Source organism: Camponotus vicinus, unplaced genomic scaffold (assembly GCF_025532165.1).
Source record: "Camponotus vicinus isolate PSW18456_S1 unplaced genomic scaffold, iyCamVici1.0 SCAF_14, whole genome shotgun sequence".
NCBI lineage: Eukaryota > Metazoa > Arthropoda > Insecta > Hymenoptera > Formicidae > Camponotus > Camponotus vicinus.
The window spans coordinates 8091980-8117890 of NW_028141950.1; the positions used below are offsets into that span (position 1 = coordinate 8091980).

At 29.6% G+C, this 25911-nt stretch overlaps 1 pseudogene across 1 annotated transcript; it reads left to right on the top strand.

Annotated features, from left to right (window-relative positions):
- Nucleotides 1-3053: 3053 nt before the first annotated feature.
- LOC145965723 (uncharacterized) lies at nt 3054-16008 on the top strand (annotated as a pseudogene). Its single transcript, XR_014436782.1, has 11 exons — nt 3054-4030; nt 7257-7404; nt 7967-8060; nt 8200-8529; nt 8716-9018; nt 9245-10067; nt 12690-12697; nt 12980-13076; nt 13260-13471; nt 13732-14205; nt 15323-16008. The product of XR_014436782.1 is annotated as an uncharacterized LOC145965723 (transcript).
- The last annotated feature ends 9903 nt before the right edge of the window (nt 16009-25911 follow it).

The window sequence follows — 25911 nt, forward strand, 5'->3', positions numbered from 1 at the left end:
TCCTTTTCAGCTAATTGTTGTAGAACGATCGCGCCGGTTGCACATGCAGGAGTGAAATTAGTGTATTTGCATTATTCACCTAAGTATTTCTTGTTTTAGTTTTTTTGTATCTATGCCTAATTAATGTGTATATATTGACGTAATTATTTTCCGGTGTATTCTTCTAAAATGTATTCATAAGTTTTTATAGTTGATTTGGCTAAGTCTTGCATCACATATTTAGATTATAATGCTTTTACTCTAAAAAAATGGGGTGGAGTTCCGAATAGGTGAACCCTCCGATTTTTTGAAACTACACTATTTTTTGTATTTTTGCGTGCTAATTACGAATATGATAATGAAAATTTGCGACAAGGTCATTTTCAAGCTCAAAACTAAAAGAAACTTAAAAAATATCACTTTTTTGATATTATTTCGATAAATATTGATGCAACAAATAAATGTTTCAAATAAAAGTTGTAGTCTTTGTAAAAATACATCATTTATGTCTTATACATTATTTGCGTAAAACTGAAAGTTTTCGAGAAAATCGATGTTAAAGACTAAAAACCGATATGGTTCCTGTCCATCCTCCCCTCAAAGTTTCAAAAGTTTTTAGGGGTGTTGCTAATCTTTTCTGTATCTAATATTTTTAGTATATTGTAGACTCATCATATTTTTAGTAAGGCGAAGATTTAATAAATATAAACTCGGCGCGCACATATTTTGCGACTTTTCGTGCAAAGCAACGCTTACCACCCATCGTTTGGTGCTTTGGATGCAAAATTTATTATTACACTGCTTTACATGGGTTTGCGACTTTTAGTGCAAAGTAAGGTCTATCTCTTATCGGGAGAGGCTCAGTTGCGCATAATACAATTGGACACGTTGCAATTGCTCACTGTGCTATTGGACACATAATATTGCCCACCGTTCTGTTGCACACCGTTCTTTCGCGCACTGTTCTTTTGCGCACAGTGCTTCTACGCATGACACCCGGCGGGATGGGTGCGGGAGGGGGGGCCGAAGGGGGGCCGAAGGCCCCCCTCCCCCCTTGCACCCCCCCCCCCCCCCCGCGCGCGTGTGTGTGTGTGTGTGTGCGTGCACTCATACGCTTCTGTTCTAAAAAAAAGAACTGTGCGCAAAAGAACGGTGTGTAAAAAAAACTGTATGCAAATGAACTGTGCGCAAAAGAACAGTGTGCAACTTTATGTGCGTAATAGCACTGTGTGCAATTGCAACGTGTTCAACAAAAAAATGGAATCAGTTCTTCGTCACGTCCTCGTCGTTGACTTCGGGTTTGGCTGAGAACGAAGAATATATTGATGTTTGAGAGGGTTCTTCTTATCTAATTTTTTTCGAGAACTATCAGTTTTACGAAAACAATGTATAGAACATAAATAATGTATTTTTACAAGAACTACAACTTTTATTTGAAACATTTCTTTGTTACATCAATATTTATCGAAATAATGTCAAAAAAGTGATATTTTTTAAGTTTTTTTTAGTTTTGACCTTGAAAATGATCTTCGCAAATTTTCATTATCATATTCGTAATCAGCGTGCAAAAATACAAAAAATAGTGTAGTTTCAAAAAAATCGGAGGGTTTACCTATTCGGAACTTTATTCAAAAAATGTGTTTGGGGACAAAAGTAACACGACACTTTGTGGACGAAAGTAACACGTTTCAATGCTTAAAGTATAAGGGCTGGTCCCATAATAACTGTACCAAAGGCGATTCTTATTACGTATGCCATAATTGTGATTCGGAATAGATACCAATCTCTTTTGTATAAGTAGTTATCATACAATTTTTACATTATTATTTAGAATTAAACTATTATTTAGACTTAAAAAAGTACAAAACTGGTGTGATATTAAGTATAATTATTTTATGATATTACTTATAATTATTTTGCTTAACGAAGATTATTTCTTTTAAGTTTTTCAAAGATAATAGAAATAAATATTTATTTTATTTTTTATTTTAATATAATATAATACAAATTTATAAAAAAGTTATCTTGCTTAATAAAAGATTATAATAAAAGTTGCCTTAAATTGAAAAAAGTCATATTTATTTTATTTTCCCAAAAATAAGAACTGGTACTTTTATCCTCAGACTATGTTACTTTCGTTCCAGGCCCCCAGGATAAAAGTAACAATCAACGTACTTGGGAAAAGCTATAGTAGCTCATTAAATATCTATCATTTGAGATTGAAACATAGGTATAATAATAGAGCAATAAATGGAGTTTTTTAACATATAATCTTTTTTTTTATATCTCTAACGATAATTAATTAGTAACCTATAATACAAAAAATGTTATTTTTATCCCCGGTCTCCCCTATATCATTTAATATATGGATGGACTGAATAAGTCACAAAAGGAGACCGGAGCATCACAAAATTATTTTCAATTATATTTCACGTAATTAAAGTGTTTATCACTTTTTTGGAAAAAGTAATTGATTTATAGCGGAAGAAAGAGAGAATTTGATTGGATGCACTAATGCACACTGGCGCATATAAAAATTGTCGTATATAAAATTACAATAGTATAATTAAAATAATAAAGTTATTAATATTATAAGTTTTTTATATCATATTATATTATATATCATATTAAGTATATTATGTTAATATTAAGTAAAGTTATATTATATGCGTTATTATATTAAAAGGTTATTCAATACAAATAACAATAATAATAACTCGTACTATTATTTTATTTATTTTAGTTATTTATGTGCTATTGGAAATTTGTATTTATTTATACTAGAAATACTAACTTTATACTAAAAACGCTACGTATTGATTCAAACTGCATTATATGAATGTCACAGAAAACGTATAAATCATTTTTTTTTAAATTCATTATTACTTTTCTTATAATCAGAATATCTTTTTATATAGCAAACGTGTCTCTTATGCCAAAGAGAAGATACTCAGAAATAAATTAATATAAAAAGTTTATAATAAAATCCATTAAACAATTATATATACATATAATTATTTTTATTTATACATAGAACTATTTTTGTTTTATACATATATAACTTTTTTGTCAAACAATTTTTAAAGATTTTAATTCTTTTTAAAATAACGCGAGTATCTCCGCGGAGAAATATAAATTACAACGGAAGCAACTAATAAAACGTCATGGCAACACATGATCAGATTGATCCTTCGAAGTCAGTTACTATTGTGATCGCTAGCCAAAACGCACTACCGCGTTACTTATCGTTTGATTCAAATTGCATCATATGAATATCACAAAAAATTGTGTACAAATAGTGGATTTTGAAAAGCATACGTAGTAACACAATTGTATGTAGTAACGCAATCTTACAAACGAATTGTCATAATTACATATTAATAAAAGATATAGCAAATATTTAAGTGAATTCGATTACACGCTGCGTGTGCTTGAATATGCCTGAAAATGTTACAAAATCTATAATTCTATAACTTCTTTGATCGTTTGTAATTTGATTGTGGTTATTTTTTTATCGACGTTTTTCTACTATAATATTAGTGCAAAAAGAAAGCTGATAATAATTATATTCCTGTGTTCGTTATACAATCCAATGAATATGTATCATTTTACATTGTCATTTGTTCTCCTAAAAAAAAATAGAAATTATTTACTTACTAAGAATTCCCTAATTTAATCTTAAGATATATACTGTGATCGTGACCATAAAGAGAAATCTAACAATATAATATTAGAAGATAATAACTTACGATTCGTTAAAACTGAGTTTTAAGGAATTTATCGAAAATATATGTATATATATGAATTAATATCAATTCGATTAACGCATCAGAATTAGTAGAGTGAGAAAAACAACTAATTGAGGATTCAACGGAAACCGATTGAGTGCAAACGTTTACGAAAAATGCAAATTATGTTTGGAACAATTTTATGTGTTTTACTGAAAGGTTTAGTATTGACAAAGGCAACTATCATATCGAAGGATTATACCACTTCAAATAACCTCCAGAAAGAAAGTGTTTCCATATGTCCGAAGTTAAATTTCACGCAGGTAAGAGATATTTTTCGCTTGATTAAGAAACAATTGAATGTTATTGCAGTTAGTAGTGTAACTAAAAATGAATGATAATAAATTATATATTCTACCTATAATAAGATAAGATAAAATAAAACAATTCAATATGAAAGAAAAAAGTATGTACGATGTTGTAAAAAAAAGATGGATAAAGTTTCGAAATTTTGATTACAAATGGATAATATATAGTATATTAAATTTAATTAAAACGGTATTTTAATATTTGACTGTATTATTTTGTCTCTCTCTCCATATATATATATATATATAATTATTATTTCTAAAAATAACAATTTTTAAAATTAACGAAGTTTTCTGTCTACTATCTGCTACATTAATATACAGGGTGACCCATTTTAACTTAGGCAGCCAAATAACTCGAAAAATAAGCAAGATAGAGAAAAATGTTTTAGACAAAAGTTGTATGGTTTCGAGGGGGCCATAAGATGGTATCATTGGTTTGACCTTGAAGAGTTATTTGAAGGTCACATGAAGGTCACCTTCAATTTCTTAAATGGAACCTACTATTTGTCATTGCATATTCTTATAGCTTATCTTGAGAGCTTTCCAAAACACTATAATTAAGTACATTTTCGTTAAGTACTTTTTGAGTTATGAGGCTTGAAATAATTTCTTAATTTTACATAAACCGTAAAATATCTTGTAAAATATTCATTTTTCGATTACCTTACCTTAATAGTTTTATGTACAAAATAATGAGAGGAATCAATTGGTGTAAAGAAAACACATAGTTGTTTCGAAGAAAAAATATGTAATTTGCAATTAACAATTCCATATTTTTTCTTAAAAACAACTATGTGTTTTCTTTACACCAATTGATTCCTCTCATTATTTTGTACATAAAAGTATTAAGGTAAGATAATCGAAAAATGAATATTTTACAAGATATTTTACGGTTTATGTAAAATTAAGAAATTATTTCAAGCATCATAACTCAAAAAGTACTTAACGGAAAGGTACTTAATTATAGTGTTTTGGAAAGCTCTCGAAATAAGCTACAAGAATGTACAAAAATATATAGGGTATTCCATTTAAAAAAATTGAAGTGACCTTCACGTGACCTTCAAATGACTCTTCAAGGTCAAACCAATGATACCATCTTATGGCCCCCTCGAAACCATACAACTTTTGTCTAAAACATTTTTCTCTATCTTGCTTATTTTTCGAGTTATTTGGCTGCCTAAGTTAAAATGGGTCACCCTGTATACATACGATGGCACTTCAACAGATTTTTGTTATTTTTCTTCAATTTTTAAAATTTCTTTATTTTCCTAGATATATATAATAATATTTATTGATATATAGTAAGCTTTATACTAATGTAGATTTTATTTTATAAAATTAATTTAGAAAGTTAGCATCATTTCTTTGTGTTAAGGATAATTATATAACGGAACAGAGCTGCTAAATATCGAGATAGAAAATCTGTTTAATAAAAAAATCATTCATCAAACATTCTTGAAATTGTAGGGGGAGTTCCCCTAGCGCCGGACGTCACCTAGTACCGGATATATGTCATATCTATGCGAATAAAAACGCGATTGGGTAATTATTTCGATGATAGGGCGGAAAGAGTATAGTGATCCACGTGCAGGATGCGACACACTCCAGATTTGCATACGCAAGCTAAGAGGACTGTTAATCGATGCATTTGAAGATAAAACGTTGCATTGTATAATTTAGAAACAGGTCATACTTAGAAGATTTGTTATCTACAATACGTGTTCTTATATTATGAAGTATTTTGATAAATAGTTTTCAAATATCTATGTGCTTTTTGCATAAAGTAAACTAGTTTTTACGAATTCGTTATTTTTTGATACATTTTTTGTCCCCTGGCCCGGACAGAATATTTTGTTCTAACCTTGCCAGACACTAAAAATGTCAGTATTGCATGTCTGTGAAGAAATAAGTTTAAAAAGACGAATCGATCAAAGAAGATAAAGAAAACTAGAACACTAACATCTAAACATACAAACGATGATACTACCCCTGTGTAGTTTGCCTAGAGAGCAATGAAAAAAATTGAATTCAATGCTCCAACTGCTAGGAATGGGCTCACGAGGCATATGCTGATATTCCTGAGTGTTCTGATAATTATATTTGTGATTATTATAAATTATTTTGAAGTTATACGGTGTTTAGGGGATCTATTTTAACCATGTCCGGTACTAGGCGCCACTTCAAGATTGTACAAAATTTTATACCAAAGTTTGACACTGATTTAAATGTTATATTATAGAAAAGTTGATTATGCAGTTCATTTATTCTCATTTCTAATATTGTTAACTAATAATTAATGCAAAATATAAAAGAAATAAAATACATTTTTTAAATTTATCTACGAAAAACCTTAAGTGTCCGCTACTAAGGGAACTCCCCCTATCTATTAACGCTAATATTTCGATCGACAATATATTCCATAACTATCGCTAGAATTTATATTAATTTTCATTGTACATATATCAATTTATATACAATTATATCCACATATATTTATCGAGGCATTATCGGTTTATACTATCGGTTTATATTTATTATTTCCTGGATTTGTTTGTGTTAAAAATATAACGACATTCGAAACAATTCGAGAAAAAGCTTGACAAGGTAATAAATAAAAGAATTTATATAATTCTATGACTAATAATTAATAACTGTAAAGAAACAATATCTTTAACCTTTTTATTCTCGAAGTACAAACATTAATAAAACTTTAGTAATATCGGCAAATTTTTGTAAAGAAATTTGAGTTGCTGTAAAATTGAGAAGAGTTATCTAACCTATCGTGAGGAAGAATCAAATCGTTACACAAAATTGTTTTAATAATTGCAAAGTGCTACACTTTCACTTGTACTACTTGCTAAAAGCTGTTATGAATCTTCATTGACTCTCGTTAACCTGTTCATTGATTTTCTTTTTGACTTGAGTTATGTTTGATATACAAGATGTCTTAAAAAAAATAAATAAAAAATAGATTTTACGATATGAATAAAACTACATCACATTCAATTTATATCATGTAGGAATGGTTTATATCAAACCAGTATTATTAAACAAACAAAAAACGAATGGCAATTTTTCGTTTAATTTTATAATTTATATAATTTATCATTAAAAGCACCAGAAACAACCGCTTCAACGATACTCACTTAATTCTTTTCGTATGTTATACTTTATGAAGGATATTTCAATGTCCGAGAAAAGTGATCATCATATACTAAATTTCAAATCTGATCGGAGTCATTCTGATAGTATGACTGTGAGAAATGAGCGAGAAGTCGATGAAGTTACACTTGCAAATATTTTTATGATTCCAGAAGAATCTATCGGTAAGTTGCAAAAAAATGCATAAAACATTAATAACAAAATCTATGACGAAAAAGTGTAAATATAATTTAAATTGAAGAGAGAGTGTAAATCAAATCTAAAAATATTTTCCAGTAGTGAGAATAGCATAAATTCTATTCCGTCCAAAAAAGAAATAGAAAAACATAATATAAACATAATATTATACATAAAAATTGTCATAATTTACGGTAAAGTAAATTTTATTAATTTGCTACTCTGTTTTAAAGCAGTCGCAAATATTATATTTCTGATTTCTTAAGCTATAGGAATTTTTCGAAAAGTACTTGTCACTTTATTAAAAGTTATTTATTCGTTTTTGCCATGAATTAACGATTACTTTTCTAAATCTTAAATGAAGCAAAAAATTCTTATATTATTTTTTTAAAGGTCAATACTGTGCTAATTTCCATTTATTTTGTAGTTTACATTTATTTTTTCTCTTTCCTTTATTTTCATATTAAATTGTTTTTTTCTGATTTACTGAGATAATCCACTTAATCTTATATATAATTGTGTTAATACGTACTATCTTGAAATCTCTAGAAAGCAGTTTGAGCAAGCCAACATCTCTCAGAGCATTTGTACAACTCGACAGTCAATTTACAAAAAAAGTAAACGACATTTTTGTGACATTGAGGTAAGGAATCTAAATTCTCAGTTTGTATTCTTTCATTTTTCTCTCTTTTTCTTAAATTCAACGACATAAATATATCAAAATATTAATTCTGTTGTAATTTTGTTAAATATAAAATGGCTAAAATTTTATTTTTTCACAGATGGAACCAACCTGAATTTACCGATGAAATAATACAAGGGTACACAGTGCAATGTTTTTTCATCGAGGACTTAAAAGAGATTCAAACCTGCGACGATAAAAATATCACAACTACAAAATTGGAGCACACGGTGCACAATCTAATATCTAACACGACATATTATTTTCGAGTACGTGCGCATACTAAAATTGTTGCTGGTCCTTACACGGATTTAATCAATGTGTCGACTACACATGAAAATCCAATACCTAAATTATTAATCACAACGATTCTAGGTATAAAAATATTGGACGTGGATTTAAGCATTACTTATAATTTCCTAACGTCATAGTACGTATACTGATAAAAAAAATAGTTATAATTATCATAAATTATTTTTAACACTAACTATAAAATTAAAGTTATTATTATTATGTACAAGTTTATTATTATTAACATTATAGTAGTTATAACTATAAAATTAGATCTCAACTATAATTTTTTTACTATACAATTATAGTTGGTTCCTTTTTTCAGCTCAGATAGAAATGTCGCTTATTCGATACAAGACAATAGAATTTATTGGATTGAAAGAAGAGACCTAAAAACGTTGAAGATTAATGAAAATAAAACCACAATAATAGCTAGCTTTCATTTTGATCTACATAATATCTGCATTGATTGGGTAGCAAGAAATTTATATTTCACCTATTACTTGTCAGGCTACTTACATATTGTAAAGTTCGACTTAACAATGTGGGAAAATGGCATAATTAAATTTGATGAGATTGTCAAATCAGAAAATATTATTTACAATTTAAATGTATCACCGTCTATGGGGTACGTTTACTACCGTTTACCTGAAAAAATAATTTTCCATTAAAGATTTATGCAAATTTGTAATTTTCTATCTATAATTTTACGTGATTTTATAATTAAGATCATAAATAAAAAAAAGAATAAGTTATTATATAATTATAAGAATTTCGAATTTTTACTACATACAAGTTTCTGTTTTTGTTAAAATAATGTTTTATAATGAGTAAAATAATTACATATTTTTTAGAATTTTATATTCCTCATTATACAATCCGATGAATGATACATATGATATGATGCAATATGATCTCGATGGAAAAAATGAGCAAATTGTTCAGATAAATTCATCCTCTTGCCTATTTCATTATAGGAATTATTTTAATGATATAATAATTGATGACATGAATAATGAGGAGCCGTTAATTTACTGGTTATATTATGATAACATATTTGTGACAGACATTAACGTTTCTATGTGCAATACGATTTTACACAAGGAAAACATAAGTGATAACGTCCAATTCCAATCTATGACGATTGACAAAACAAACATTTACATTTTAGCAACTTATTATTCGATTCGATATAATGTCTACGTTTTGAAAAAGAAATATGCAAGTCTCAAGAGCGTAAATGCAGCCGAATATGTTGAAAAGATAATATTAGAACATAAATTGCATTTTAATATTTACGCTTTTGATAAATCTTTACAACCATATCCTCCAGTGAGATGTCTGACACCTGACGAAAAAGTTTATAATTTTGAGAATGTGAGTACAACGGCAAACAGCATTGTTGTGAATCTTCCGGAGCCGGTTGTAAAGAGTGGATGCAAAAAATATAATTTACCAATTACTGTATATAATATTTCTGTAAGCCATTGTTCGGACAACAACCTCAACAAGTCTGAGAAATTCAATGTACAGACGTATACGAGCGATATTACGAGATTCAGAACTTAACACCATTTACAGAGTACAAGTTGAAGTTTACTTTAAGCAATTTTTACTTTGATCAATTATCAATAAATCCATTCGATTCGAATGTGATACCAATAAAAACTAATTCGGGCAAGCTTAATGCACCAGAAACATAAGTGTTCTAGCTTTGACGCCTACTATAGCAGAAGTTCATTGGATGTCACTCAAGAAGGTGAACTGCGTAGCCTACGAAGTGCATTGGAACTCACGTACATTAGTGAAACGCAACCGACAAATGAACAAACAATATATCAATAAGCCGAAACGTATGGCAGACGGCAGACTTTTCACAAAGATTAACTTGTCGCTACCAGTACAAGATTACTCGATATACGTGCGTGTGTTTCCAATTAATTTGCCCCCTTTCTACAACGAGAGTTTAAACAAGATCGTTTACAAATACTCAGAACCAAACAATATTACTTTGAACGGGGTTAACATAAATAGCATGGACATTTCATGGAACCCAAACATTAATCTGACGATCCCTCCTACACTAGAGTACAAAGATATTGCAGCAGAAAAGTGGCTAACAATGGATTATAATAAAATGAATTATAACAAAGAAATAATATACCATATCGGAAATTTAAATTCGGGAACTTTATACATGTTTCGCTTAATATTGAGATATCCCGAATATGAGGAAAATTTGACATGGCCGGCTGATGAAAGATTTATTTTTTCAACACCTGGTAAGCAAATGAAGATACTCATACAGTACAATAAGATTGCATGGATATATTGCAGAATAATTTCATTGAAACATTGCTATATTGCAAATCGATTGTGAAACTCTACTGAGTTATTGTTATAAGATTGTGATGAAGTTAAGATGTCCGCCTTTCGCAATGAAATGTTTTAGCAATATTACAGTGTAATATATTGGAAAGTATGCAATGTTATTGCAACCATTTAATAATATTACGTATAAAATATTTTTGTTCTCGATAGATGAATATCTTGGAAACATTTAATTAAATTAAAATTTTGATATAAATAGGAGCTTCCAATGTCTAAGATAATCATATCTAAGATAATATATTGCAAAATTATATTTAAACATAATCATATAACATAAAATGTTATATTTTTATACAAAATTACTTTAAACTCTTATTTACGAATCACTTTTTATTTTAAATGTTCTACTTACTCTTATAATGGGTAATATTTTACACACACACACACACACACACACACACACACACACACACACACACACACACACACACACACACACACACACACACACACACACACACACACACACACACACACACACACACACACACACACACACACACACACACACACACACACACACACACACACACACACACACACACACACACACACACACACACACACACACACACACACACACACACACACACACACACACACACACACACACACACACACACACACACACACACACACACACACACACACACACACACACACACACACACACACACACACACACACACACACACACACACACACACACACACACACACACACACACACACACACACACACACACACACACACACACACACACACACACACACACACACACACACACACACACACACACACACACTATATATACATACATACATACATACATATATATATATATATATATATATATATATATATATATACAGGGTGAGCCATTTCAATTAACGCACGCAATTATTTCGGAAACAAAGCATTTTAGAGAAAAATGTTTCAGACAAACGTTTTATGGTTTCGAGGGGGCCATAAGATGGTATCATTGGTTTGACCTTGAAGAGTTATTTGAAGGTCACATGAAGGTCACCTTCAATTTCTTAAATGGAACCTACTATTTGTCATTGCATATTCTTGTAGCTTATCTCGATAGCTTTCCAAAACACTATAATTAAGTACTTTTTTGTTAAGTACTTTTTGAGTTATGAGGCTTGAAATAATTTCTTAATTTTACATAAACCGTAAAATATCTTGTAAAATATTCATTTTTCGATTATCTTACCTTAATACTTTTATATACAAAATAATGAGAGGAATCAATTGGTGTAAAGAAAACACATAGTTGTTTTTAAGAAAAAATATGGAATTGTTAATTGCAAATTACATATTTTTTCTTCAAAACAACTATGTGTTTTTTTTACACCAGTTGATTCCTCTCATTATTTTGTACGTAAAAGTATTAAGGTAAAATAATCGAAAAATGAATATTTTACAAGATATTTTACGGTTTATGTAAAATTAAGAAATTATTTCAAGCCTCATAACTCAAAAAGTACTTAACGAAAACGTACTTAATTATAGTGTTTTGGAAAGCTATCGAGATAAGCTACAAGAATATGCAATGACAAATAGTAGGTTCCATTTAAGAAATTGAAGGTGACCTTCATGTGACCTTCAAATAACTCTTCAAGGTCAAACCAATGATACCATCTTATGGCCCCCTCGAAACCAAACAACTTTTGTCTGAAACATTTTTCTCTAAAATGCTTTGTTTCCGAAATAATTGCGTGCGTTAATTAAAATGGCTCACCCTGTATATATATTAGTTATAGAATTAATTATGCATTACTAATTATATTTTTTATTTATTTAAAAATTTAAAAAATCCGTTATAATTATATTTATTTACATGTGAAAAATACATAAAAATACATAAAATACATAAAAATGCATAGAAAAATATAATGATAGATATAGTAGTATCTATTCCTAATATAATAAAAGATATATTATCTTTGAAGATTAATATCGTATTCGTACATGAAGTGAAAATATATTTGTAATATTGCAACATTGTTGCAAAGTAGTTGTAACATTCTGTGCTGCATAGATATTATGTGCTAATTTTTTTAGATATGAATAGGCTTAAAATTTAAAAAAATTAAATTTTGTATTAAAGTTATAATAAATAAAAATAAATTTTTAAACACACACACGAAGATATTAAAATTATATTTTTGCGTAATATAGGTGTTATTTAGAATATTCCTGAAATTACAGATACAAAATATTATCTACCATTGATGTTAAGTTTTATCGTTATAGTTACTATAAGCTGCGTCTGCTACTTTTATTATTGTAAGTATATTTGATTTAAGTATCGACTTGAATTGTAGATTATACATATATATCTGATATAATATCTAGAGACTTACTGAAAATAGTAATTTACTTACATAAAACTAAACGAATAAATTTACTAAAAAGCAATAGATTTTATAATACATATTATTACATAATTAACTCAAAATTTTATAACAGTGCATCGCAGAGGTAATAATGAACAACTTTTGTCTTCAACAATGATCGATGTAGAATTGGCGATTCTACATGAAGTACCTTACCGAAACATACAATTCAATAGGATTTACAATCCTAAGTTACATTGTAATCCGGATGAATGTGCGATAACTATAATCGCACGTAAACAAATTAAATTTACAAAACGTCTTGGTAGCGGTGCATTCGGAATGGTAAAAATTAATTTTTTCAAATAATGTTTCAAATTTATTTCTGGATCAACAAAACAGATATGTATTTTCTAAAGATATAAATTACATAAATTTTTATAATAGATTATAAGTAATATAAAATTTAGATGAGACAACAAACACCTTATTATACATTTTTGTTGAATTATTTAATATAAAGTAAAATATAATATTACTTGACATTAAACTATATACATTTTCTAATGAAGTACGCATGTAAATTTGTGTGAAATATTTCGCAGGTGTTTCAAGGATATGTGAAGAACTTAGAAAGATCGGGCACAGAGATATCCGTTGCAATAAAAACGCTTCGGAAAGATGCTTCTCCCCATGAGAAAAAGAATTTGTTAAAGGAAGCCAAGCTTATGAGTCATTTTCGACACAAACATATATTAAGATTGTTGGCCGTTTGTTTAGATGGGGATTCTCCTTTACTAGTGATGGAATTGATGGAAACTGGTGATCTGTTAAAATATTTGAGAGATTGTCGAAATTTGCAAGCGTCAGATTCGCTTGCTTTGCGTTTGCAGGATTTGCTCGCCATGTGCGAAGATGTTGCGCGAGGTTGTTGCTACTTGGAAGAGAAGCGTTTCGTACATAGAGATCTAGCGTGTCGCAATTGTTTAGTATCTTCGAGAAATCGCGAGAATCGTGTCATCAAAATTGGAGATTTTGGATTATCTAGAGATATTTACAAAACTTATTATTATCGCGTGGTAAATATAATTATGAAAAAAATTTAATGACTAAAAAATGAATTCTTTCGAAAATACTTTCCATTTTTTTATCATAATAGTATCCTGCATTGTTTCTTTAAGTAATATATTAGGTGTATAACTAAGTTCCCGCCGTTTTTTTACTTGAAAAATACATTTATTTTAATAAGAAAATGAACTAATATATTAATCAAAATGTAATCCTTTGTTTTCTATGACTTTTCCCATCTTTTTTGCAAAAGTTGGATTCCGCGACGATAGAACGACTTGTTTTTTTAAGCAATCCATTGATTGTTCGATGATGCATTTTTGAACTTCTTCGTAATTAGAGAAATGTGTATCGGCGAGCACGTATTGCATTGATAGGAAAAGGTGATAATCCGATGAGGCCAAGTCTGGAGAATAGGCGGGTGCGGGAGAACTTGGCATTCGAGCTCCAATAGTGTGTCTTTTACGATTCTTGCAACATGAAGTCGCGCGTTGTCATGCAAAAGAATCACTTTACGTCAATTACTGGCCTTTTTCGCATCAATTCATCATTCAATCAGTACAATTGTTGTTGGTAGCGGTCAGCCGTGACTGTTTCAGAAATCAATCGATGAGCTTCAGCTGCAATTTTATTTAAATCAAAGCAGTGAAGAAGTATATGTCGAAAAAACAACTCATCACGTTTCATTTTAAATCGATTCAAAAAATATCTCTTTCACAAAAAATGAATCTTTGCGCACTCAATTTTATTGACAAATGACTAACTTCACTACATTTGCAGCTGGAGACATTTAAGGCCATGGCACACAAAAAAACGTAAGCAGTGAAACGTAGTCAGTAAGCAAATCGACCAATCACGATTGAGCAGTAAGGCCATATTAAAACGTAAGAAAACGTAAGAATTCCGATTGGTTGATTTCTTTACTGACTACGTTTCATTGCTTACGTTTTTTTGTGTGCCATGGCCTTTAATTATGAGCGGCGGGAACTTAGTTATACACCTAATAGAATATAAATAGTTTTCATTTATATATAGCAAGAGATAAATGAATGTTTTTTATTTTGCACATATTCTAAAAATGAACAAATTGAATCAGAAAATTAAATTTTTATTTAAATCATGTTATAGAAAGGAAAAGGTTTGCTTCCTATTCGCTGGATGGCACCCGAATCTTTGATGATTGGAATATTTACTTCTCAAAGCGATGTTTGGTCATTTGGAGTATTAATGTGGGAAATTACATCGTTGGGTGAACAACCTTATATTGCCAAGACTGATGAAAGAGTGATAACTTATGTACTTGCTGGAGGCAGGTTGCCGATGACTCTTAACTGTCCGTCACCATTGTACCAGTTGATGCTACGTTGCTGGAGTGCAGCGGATGCTAGACCAAATTTCAAATTTTGTCTGAAAAATATTATAGCATTAAGAGAGAACATAGAAGATGCCTTACTGAGTCCAGTCGATACTATTTAGCCGATATAATTAAATTAATGTTTATCTTATTTTCCAAACGATTCAATAAATCTTAATGTAGAAAAAATATTTCTAGAATATTTCTAAATTGATTCTGTTATTTTCAGGTTTAATCTTAATATTAGATATATCAATGAAGATAAAAGAAATTTTTTAATCTTACCTTCCATAAAATTTTGATTATTAAAAAATATCACATCCGTTTTCATAATTGTAAACAATGTAATATAATGATATATCTAATTTGTATTTTTGAGTAATCTAAGCGAAATCTAATAATTGCATTTATATATATATGTATAAACAATATTTTTTTCAACATGGAAATATAATTAATTTTCGACATTATATATAACAGTTAATTACAAACTGATTGTAAAATTTATGAGTGAAAGACGAAACGCGAATAATATCCTAATTAGTTGTGAATATATAAATATAATAATATAATTATTTTTGAATTTATAACAGTTATCATGTATGAATTTCGACATCATTCGGGATAAGTATATACATATATTTTATCTTTATATTTAATGACTTACTTTATATTTAAATTATATTGATGATTACAAAAGTATGCAGTTGTAAAAACGAACTATACTTATTGCTCTACCTCCACTAGCTATATTTAATAAAGCTAATAATGTATAATATTTACACACAATTACGGTCTATCATTTCGAAAGATTACCAAATACTGACAACGTTTTATAGATATGTATAATATTTTGCATTATAAAAAATATTAAATATGAGATTATATGTACATATACATATACATATAGATGTACATATACATATATATTATAGTATATTATATACAATGATGATATATTATATGTATACACTACCTTTATTGAATTTGTAATATTTCGATATTTATAATTGATATCTATATCTTCAATATCACTTCTTAAACATCGTGATAAGAAACTCATCAAGTTATTGACTTTCCAATTGTGAAGTATATTAAAATGATTATTTATCAATTCACAGAAACGCGGAAGTTTGAATATCATCTTTTGTATTTGCTGAAAAATGATAGACACATAAACAAGATTTCAATTATAGAAAAGAAAATGAAAAGAACTTTACTTATTGCTTATAAAATATTGACTCATTGACTAACGTATTATTTACAAGAGTTATAATTGATCATTATCTTCATCAATTTATTTCTTATTAAAATTAGTAAAAAAAGCTATATATAAAAAATTGCTTACCGATATATCATATAATGGATCCATTGGATGCATAATGCAACAACTCCCATTGAACATGTGCAATTGTAGAATTAATCGTAATATAAGAGATTTTATATAATTTACCAAGTTTGATTCATGAAGATACAGGAATATATCAGATGATCTTTCTCTCTCCCGAAATTTTAATAAATTAATAATAAATTAATTAATAAATTAATCTCTTTAATGAAACACATGCCATTTTAATGATTTTATTATACAAATACCACAAAAACAAAATATGACGAAAAAAATTCTTCCTCTCCTTCTCTTCTCGATATCTTTATTAAAATTTTCTACGGATAAATTTCTATCTTCATCTTTTTACTTAGAGGATTTTTTTAGTACCTTTTTTAATTTGGAATATAATTTTCTAGACATGTTTAATTTGTTGTTAGTTCTCTTAAACACGTGCACAAAATTCACAAAGATATTTTGATACTCTCCAGTTGTCACGATTGTAAAATAATTATTATTTTCTCGCATGAGGGCTTAATTTGAAAATGTAACTTTGATTACGATTAAATATTGTATACGAATTGTATAATTGTTATTAATAAATTATTGTAATCTTTTATTAAATATTTTTATTGTATGATTCTTCTTTATATGATTTTTATTCTATGATTCTTCTTTATATTTGATATTTAATGTCGAACGAAATATATAAACATGACTTTTCAAAAGTATTAATACACTCGTTTATCTCAAATATTACGTCATACAAAATTAAAATAATTTTTTAGCAATGAGGTTTAAACGCAATGACGTTGGTAAATGTAATATACGTTTACATATTATTGTCACGACGAAATATGATTTTATATATATAATGTATTTATCGAAAATATCTAATAAATCGACAACACTAAATAATAAATATAAATAAGCTATATAAATATTTTGTTTCACACATAATGTATACAGTAATTGATATTTTCCAACTAAATAATGATAGCTTGAACCTTGATAGCTTAAAAGTATTTTTATAAAAAATATTTATTTTTCTCATTTATTTTAATAGATAAAAATTATGTCATTTATTTTATTGAATTGTTCTTAAAATTGTACGGAAGCTCTTGAATTATATTTAAAATTACAATATTTAGGATATTACCTAGGACCAAAAGTATCACGAAGGACTGGATGGTCCATCATTGACTGGATTGAATTATAGATCATCGAATAAATTTTATTGTACTAATGCATGACTTATCGCGATGATATATACATGTGATATAAAGCGCTCGAGGTGATTTATTGACGGGATGAAAAAGAGTGATAGTACAGAGAAAAATATACATCTATTGCACAAATAAGGTGAGACTCTCACTTAATTACGATTACGAGTGTAAACTAATTACGTTCGTTGTGTATCGAATAAACGTTAAGAATCGAAATACTTGTACATTTTATTGCAATCTTCATTCGACGAGTAGGATAAAATGATATATAGTGTGGCACGTTAAAGAAAGGAAAGAGTAATTCAGATCTGGCTAGCAAAATAATAAATACAGCCGAGAGCGAGAAGCAAAAATTCTCCATTTCTCACCAATTGCACACTATTTATCTTATCAATATAGGATTTTTTATGTTATATAGAGCAACTTTGATGTAACAAAATATAAATAAAATATATAGTTACGCCCGGGGCGGGGACTTCGATAAATATCGAAGTCGCGCGGTAAAGAGATCGGCCGCTCGCGGGACGCGCTAAATAAACAAGCACCTTAAGAAACTAATGAACTTTAATGCACTGCACAATTACAACACAAACGGTAACTCAGAACGTAAATACACAATATTAATAACACGGATCGACTCGTAAGAGAAACGCGTCCACACAGCCTGACAGCTGGCTCCAGATTCAAATGACAGCCGCCGCTGTCAACAACCTCTTGACAACGGACTTCTTCTCTTTTCACGACGGACTCGACCGCGACCCGAACCAGGGACGTAACAATATATATATATATATATATATATATATATATATATATAGGTATATTAATACAAATACAAATAAACTTTTGTATTAAAATATTATGCATGTGTTCAATCCCCTAAGAAAGCGAATAAAATAATTTCGATATAAAGTATTTACTATACATATATATATGTTTGCCTAATTTCAAGTTTTTCCTAATATAATCTTGGAACATTATATGAGATGTTGAGGAGTGAAAAAAATTTCAGATGTATCAAATGAATTAATATAAATTATAAGTATATAAATTAAGTGTTTAATCAAATACATAGCAAGTAATTACATGTGATAATGATTGGTTCGAAGAAATGCACTTAAAGTATATGCCTAAAATATAATTCATTAAATACAAAGCGTACCAAGATGCGTAAAGGCTAATCAAGACAAGAGATTTGCAAGCTTTTTGTACAATTGATGTATTAATCCGTATTTTATTAACCTTTTCTTCAGTTTTTTACATATATATATACTTTTGTGGCTGAGCATATAGAAAATCTCACAGGTATTTATATCGAAGAAATATATTTTAGTCATCTTGAAGAAGACTGAGTGGATCCTCGACGATCTTCTCGGCCGTTTTCTTCAGATCTCTAGTGACCGATTTCTTCACGGCCGGTTTTGAATTCGGCGCGATTGTTGTCGTATTCGTCTTCGAGTCTATCGACACAGACGGTTGCTTGCCGAAGATACAATCATCGTCATCGTCGTTCTCGTCATCCGACGCAAACAGGGACTTGTGACTTTCTTGGGAACAACTTTCCTCGTGGCGAAAAGATCGATATCGTCGTCATCGTTGTCAATCTTCCCGCCAGCAGGAAAGGTATTGCTTGCCACGTCACCGAAGATATCCTTCAAGTTCGAATTCTTGGCTTGGGAATCGGCGAGCTCGTGTTTGGACTCTGAAAACGACTTGCTATCCGATTTCTGCGACTGGCCGGACGATTCGACGAACAGACTGGAATCTTCGTCGTCGTCATCGTCGAAAATGTTGTTCCTCTTTCGTTCAGCTTGAACAGAATTTGACTTTTGATTGTCCTGCTTCGTTTTGCTGAACGCACTGCCGAAAAGATTGTCGTCCTCGTTATGTACATCATCATCGTCGCCAAAGAAACCGATCTTTGTGTCTCGCAGCGGTTTCTTCACCGTTTTCTTCAACGGTGCCGCGGAAAACAAATCACCGCCCGCATCATCGTCCGCGAATAGAAGACCTTTCTCTTCGGCTCGCTCAACTTCTTTGCCGAACCACTAGACAACAGACTATCATCCGATTCGGAAAAAAGCAGTCCTTTGTTTTTCTCCGGCGATGGCGTCTTTGTGACGAATGCAAACAACTGACTAGGATCCTTTAGTGAATCATGGCTATTGTCACGCAGAGGATCGCTCGGCTCTTCGCTAGACTTTCCAGTCATCTCATTTCGTTCTTCGTTGACCGAACGCTTGTCGTCCTTCTTCTTGGCGTCCTTCAAAGTATCCGAAGTGTCCTTTAGTATCGACACCTGATCGCGTTAATTCAAAAGAATCTTGTTGAGGAGTTTTTCGTGTTTTTTCCTTACAATCTATCAAGTTATATAACAGGTGCAAATCGGACTAATGACTTTGATTTCGCTGTCAAAGGAAAAACACAGCAATAGACGACACATGTCTGGACGTACACTTCTATTCAGAATTTTAAAGAGTAACACGATGATATAGTATGCAAGTGAAAATGATATGAATACATTGTGATGATAAGTAAAGCAAAGCAAACGTTAGATCGTATTGTATGAATTCTTTTTTTGTTTACAATAAGTTGTTAGCCGAAAGTCAGAAGTTGTGCCATACATCAACTAGAATTAGGCAAATGCCATTTCTTACGATTTCTGTTTAATTGATTTAATGAGATTCATGACAAGGACTTACTCATTTGCAACGGTACGATGATCAATGTTGTAAAATACGAATAAATTTCGATTTTCATAACTTATTTTATTAAATTTAAAAAATTATCTTTCTGTGGTCATTATCTATTTACCTGAAATATTAAAGAATTATAAATTTGACTCTTAGATAATTATTCATGCGCATCTAAAAGACGTTCTAAAGATGCCACAAGACATCATTTTTATTTTTTAAGACATCATCTTTATTTTTTGTTTTAATCTTCTAAGATTCTGAGTTATTATTTTGCTATAGAACTTGTAAGAACTTATTAAAGGACAGTAACGCGCATAATGCGGTATAATGTCAAATAATGCGAAGCAATGCAAAGTAATATGTAAGTAATTTCAGAAAAAATACATGTATTGCAACAATGGAAATTTGTCGACTTATCAATCTTAAAAGATTTTTGCTGGAAATTATATAAATATGATATATCTCATAAATGTTGATAATATATTAAAGCTATTTGTGTCGATTAGGCATAATTTCCATAAGTATTCTTGAAAAACCTGACAGTGCTGGCGCTTGATTTTTTTACTCACTTCGTAGAAATAAGATACTCTCTGCTCTTATTTCGTAAAAATAAGATACAATATATGTATATTAAAAGAGCTGAACGGAAGCTATTTTAGGCTGATTATTGCTTCCGTTTCCTGGTGTCTTTTTAAGGAAGAAAAAAGACGAAGATGAAAGTCTGTTGTGCGATCTTGTTCCTGATATGCGTTTTCGCTCACGCTGTGCATTTGCCAGGTAAGTTTGCGATAGCTTGATAATTAGAAAGATATATTACTGAGAAGATGATATGCAGATGCTGTGAAATTAGAAGTGTATTGTATCATAAGTAGTGGAGCGGCATAAAATTTGAAGAAGCTTCTGTCCTTTAAAGAATCATTCCAAAAATGTTGTGAAGGCTAATGATTCTTCCAGCGTACGATGCCTCTCTATGATAAGATCTTATTTACATAGGCAGCTGTTCGTTTGGCGGCGAGACTCTAATTTTGGGTCAACATACTCGTGGATGATTACGCATTACTTGTTACCCGGAGAGTACAATATCAATACTCGCATAAGTCCAAGTTTTATCTGTCAAATTAAATTCCTTCTTAAAATATCTCCTCATTACATCAAGACTTTGTGATATCTTGAAAGAAAAAAGCGTTGCTTTTAATTGATGTTTTCGAGCGTTGCTTTTAATTGATGTTTTCGAGCGTTTATTTCTCTATTCAAGAAAACCGGTTCTTATATAACAAACTTTTGATAACCGATTATCCCGACCTTTCACTTTGCAATTGATTGCAAAAATATTTCCACGAAATGCGCGACAACGATAATTGATACACGATTGATGATTTAATTTAAAAAAATTTAAAAAAATGATCGAAAAGATTATTTTTTTTCTACTTGAGTTTGCGACGTAGAGAAAGTATATGATTTCTAGAGTACGATTTATTTGTCAATAAATTAAAGAGACTATGGTTTATTTTAGTTATACTGCAACAAGATGATACTCGGTGAAATAAGAGAGATATCTCATATATTATTTAACATTTGCAAATTTTACATCTTTTCCTTCTAATAAATATAATCCCTCTAAAAAAAACCTTACAAAGGTAAAAAAAATACGCCAAGTACATAAAAAATATTCTACCTTGTATGAATCTTTAATAAAAAAATTCCTTAAAAATAATTTTTTACAGTAATTTTCTCTCAAAAAATCATTTTCCTAAAAAACAAAACCTCAACAAATAATTTTCATAAATAAATATTAAAAAATAAAATATCAAAACTAAATATGAAATCAATAATTACTATTAGCCAAGTACTTAAGAGCAATTTGTAAATTTGATATAATATTTGCCGTGAAATATCAATTTTATACAGTAGAAATATTATACATAAATTCTCCCTAAGAAATTAAAACGCATTTTATATTTATTCAGAGAAAATTTATTTTTAAAATATTTAATGAGAATTAGGATTCTTTTAATTCTTTAAACACTTTTTATATAATGTATATAATTTTAAAAAAAGTTTTACGCAAGATTTATATCGCACAGTCTTTAAATCGAAGTAAGTTATGAAAACTTGGCGTGCCCGGATTGTTTACATTATAAACAAATATATCTCCAATAAAATGTAAAATAATAGACATTATGTAATTAAATATTTAATCTGTATTTGATTACGATCCGGGCACGCCAAGTTTTCATAACTTACTTCGATTTAAAGACTGTGCAATTTAAAACTTGCGTAAAACTTTTTTTAAAATTATATACATTATATAAAAAGTGTTTTAAGAATTAAAAGAATCCTAATTCTCATTAAATATTTTAAAAATCAATTTTCTCTGAATAAATATAAAATGCGTTTTAATTTCTTAGGGAGAATTTATGTATAATATTTCTACTGTATAAAATTGATATTTCATGGCAAATATTATATCAAATTTACAAATTGCTCTTAAGTACTTGGATAATAGTAATTATTGATTTCATATTTAGTTTTGATATTTTATTTTTTAATATTTATTTATGAAAATTATTTGTTGAGGTTTTGTTTTTTAGGAAAATGATTTTTTGAGGGAAAACTTACTGTAAAAAATTATTTTTAAGGAATTTTTTTATTAAAGATGCATACAAGGTAGAATATTTTTTATGTACTTGGCATATTTTTTTTACCTTTGTAAGGTTTTTTTTAAATTTATTTATTATTAATCTGTGTTTAATAACCTGACTGCTTAACGTGTCACTTCTTTTCCTTGTTACACTATTCCGCACTATACATTAATAATTTCACACAACATATAACTTGTCTCTTGTTAAAGCCTTTTACATACCGTATAACCGTATACGCACGATGTGAACGCCGCTTGAGGGAAAACTCGCTTTGCTTGTGTGCGTGCGAGCATACGTACGTGAGACTGAAAATCCGGGATAACGTAAAATGTCATAATTTTGATATACGATCATCATTTCTCAGGATTGACTGCACCGATTTAATTCAAACTGGTCGCAATCGAAAGCTTATATTCACATTACATAATAAAAGTGTCGTTATATTTTTGATTACGGTCTTAGTTTCTGAAATATCTTAATCGAAAGTTTACATGACGTGAAATTCCGGAAAAGGTACTTGGTAGCACCGCGTCGAGAGCAGTGACTCTCATTGCTCGGATCCTGTTTTTTATGTACTTGGCGTCACGACGCTACCGCGTCGCTTGATAAGAAAAATGAAGAGACAGAAAACAGCTAAACCATCCACATCCAACAATTATGATAAAAAAAATAATTCAGAAAACAGTATAAAAAAGGAAACAAAAAAATTATATAATCTGAAATCGGAATCTAATATATCATATCCATCATCGCTACCTCCACTAACGTATGATTTACAATGCAGACTTGAAGTAGATGGTATATTGAAAGCGCAACGTTACTTCATTGCATTTTGGGGAAATTATTTGTGGCAGACTACATGTACAAAACCTTCAAAGCAAGATTATAACAATTTAGCATCAAATATTGTAGCTGCATATCCATAACTAGCTGGAGATACAACTGCTGATAATGTAAGTATAATATATTTAATAGCTAATTATAATACCTTCTCATTACTGCATGATGAGTTAATTTCTTGTTTTCACAGGAAATTGTCAAGACTCAATTAAGTACATGGATTCGAAATCGAGCTGTTTTGAAAAAGCAGCTACAAAAAAGAGACCATGAAGGCAAACTTATTACTCTCGCTTCAGTTGATACGCCTACCTCGTAAGTTTAAAATTAAAAATGATTAAAAAATTAATAGTAAAAAAGAAAAATAATTAATGATATCAATAATTACTGCTATAAACATTCTCTTTAGAGTATTAAATGATTCTGACATAAAAAATGCTTTGAAAGAATTGGGAAAAAAATTTGTCAATATCAATGCATCACATGTGAAGCAACTTTTAAAAATTACAATGTCCGTGCGAAGGCAATGGATCGAAAAAGAATCCACTGGAATTGTTGATTTAGTAACTAAATATCCGTCATTGGAACATTATGAACATTATGGTATGTTACTTTATAAATATAATCTAATTGCTTTTTGTATTTTTTTTATTAATAAATATTAATATTAATATTCTGTTTCAGATGCTGTTTGAATTTTTAAATATCAAATCTATTACGGAAGAATTACTTTTTAACAAAACAAACTCCATGATCGATAAATTGATGAAATACTTTTCTGTACAGGACTTTACTGAGAAAACAAAGGCACACATCATAGAAAAATTATTTCATGAACTCCGAAATAAAAAATCAAAGAAAACATATTCCGTATTATTTACAGTAAAAGAGGTAAATTCAAGAACATTTTATTAATTGTACTTATAATTAAATCATTTCTTACAAGGAATTTAAGGATACTGATTATACTTTATACATATAACTAAATAATTACTTAAAAATGTATCCTTATTTGGTTCTATCTTCAACTGAACATCTTAAGACGAATAAAGAAGAAGCTCCACGTGTGGTAATATACATATACATCAGTTGAAGGGGAAATTGCAGCAGCATACATCGTAGCGGACGAAGCAATTAAAATTATAATTCCGCAGCCGACTGTTTCCAAAGTAATCATACACCGAAAAAATTGTATTCTTGAAATGTATACTTTATAAGTCCTCTTAATAAATATTCTTAATAAATAAGAATATATACTTAATTTACGACTTCTACGCCGCAACTCGATTTTCGTGTGCACGACATGTTTCTTCATTTGCCGCTACGCGGCGACACCACTCTTAATTTTTCTCGTATTCAATATTTATCATGAAATGTATATAAAGGACTTGTATTAACGTAAGATCTAAAGTAAATTTTTTTTCCCTTAGCAGTGGTGCGAAAGAGAGGACGCTGCTCACACACACAGATTCTCTGTGTGCATGTGAGCCGTGCATCCTCTTTCTGACATCACTGTTTATCAGTTTAATTTCAAGCTGAATTTAAAATAATTTATTTAATAATCTGGATTCCTTGTTGGGGATTCAGAATATTAAACAGATTATTTGAAATTAGGCGGAAAAAAACTTTTAGACC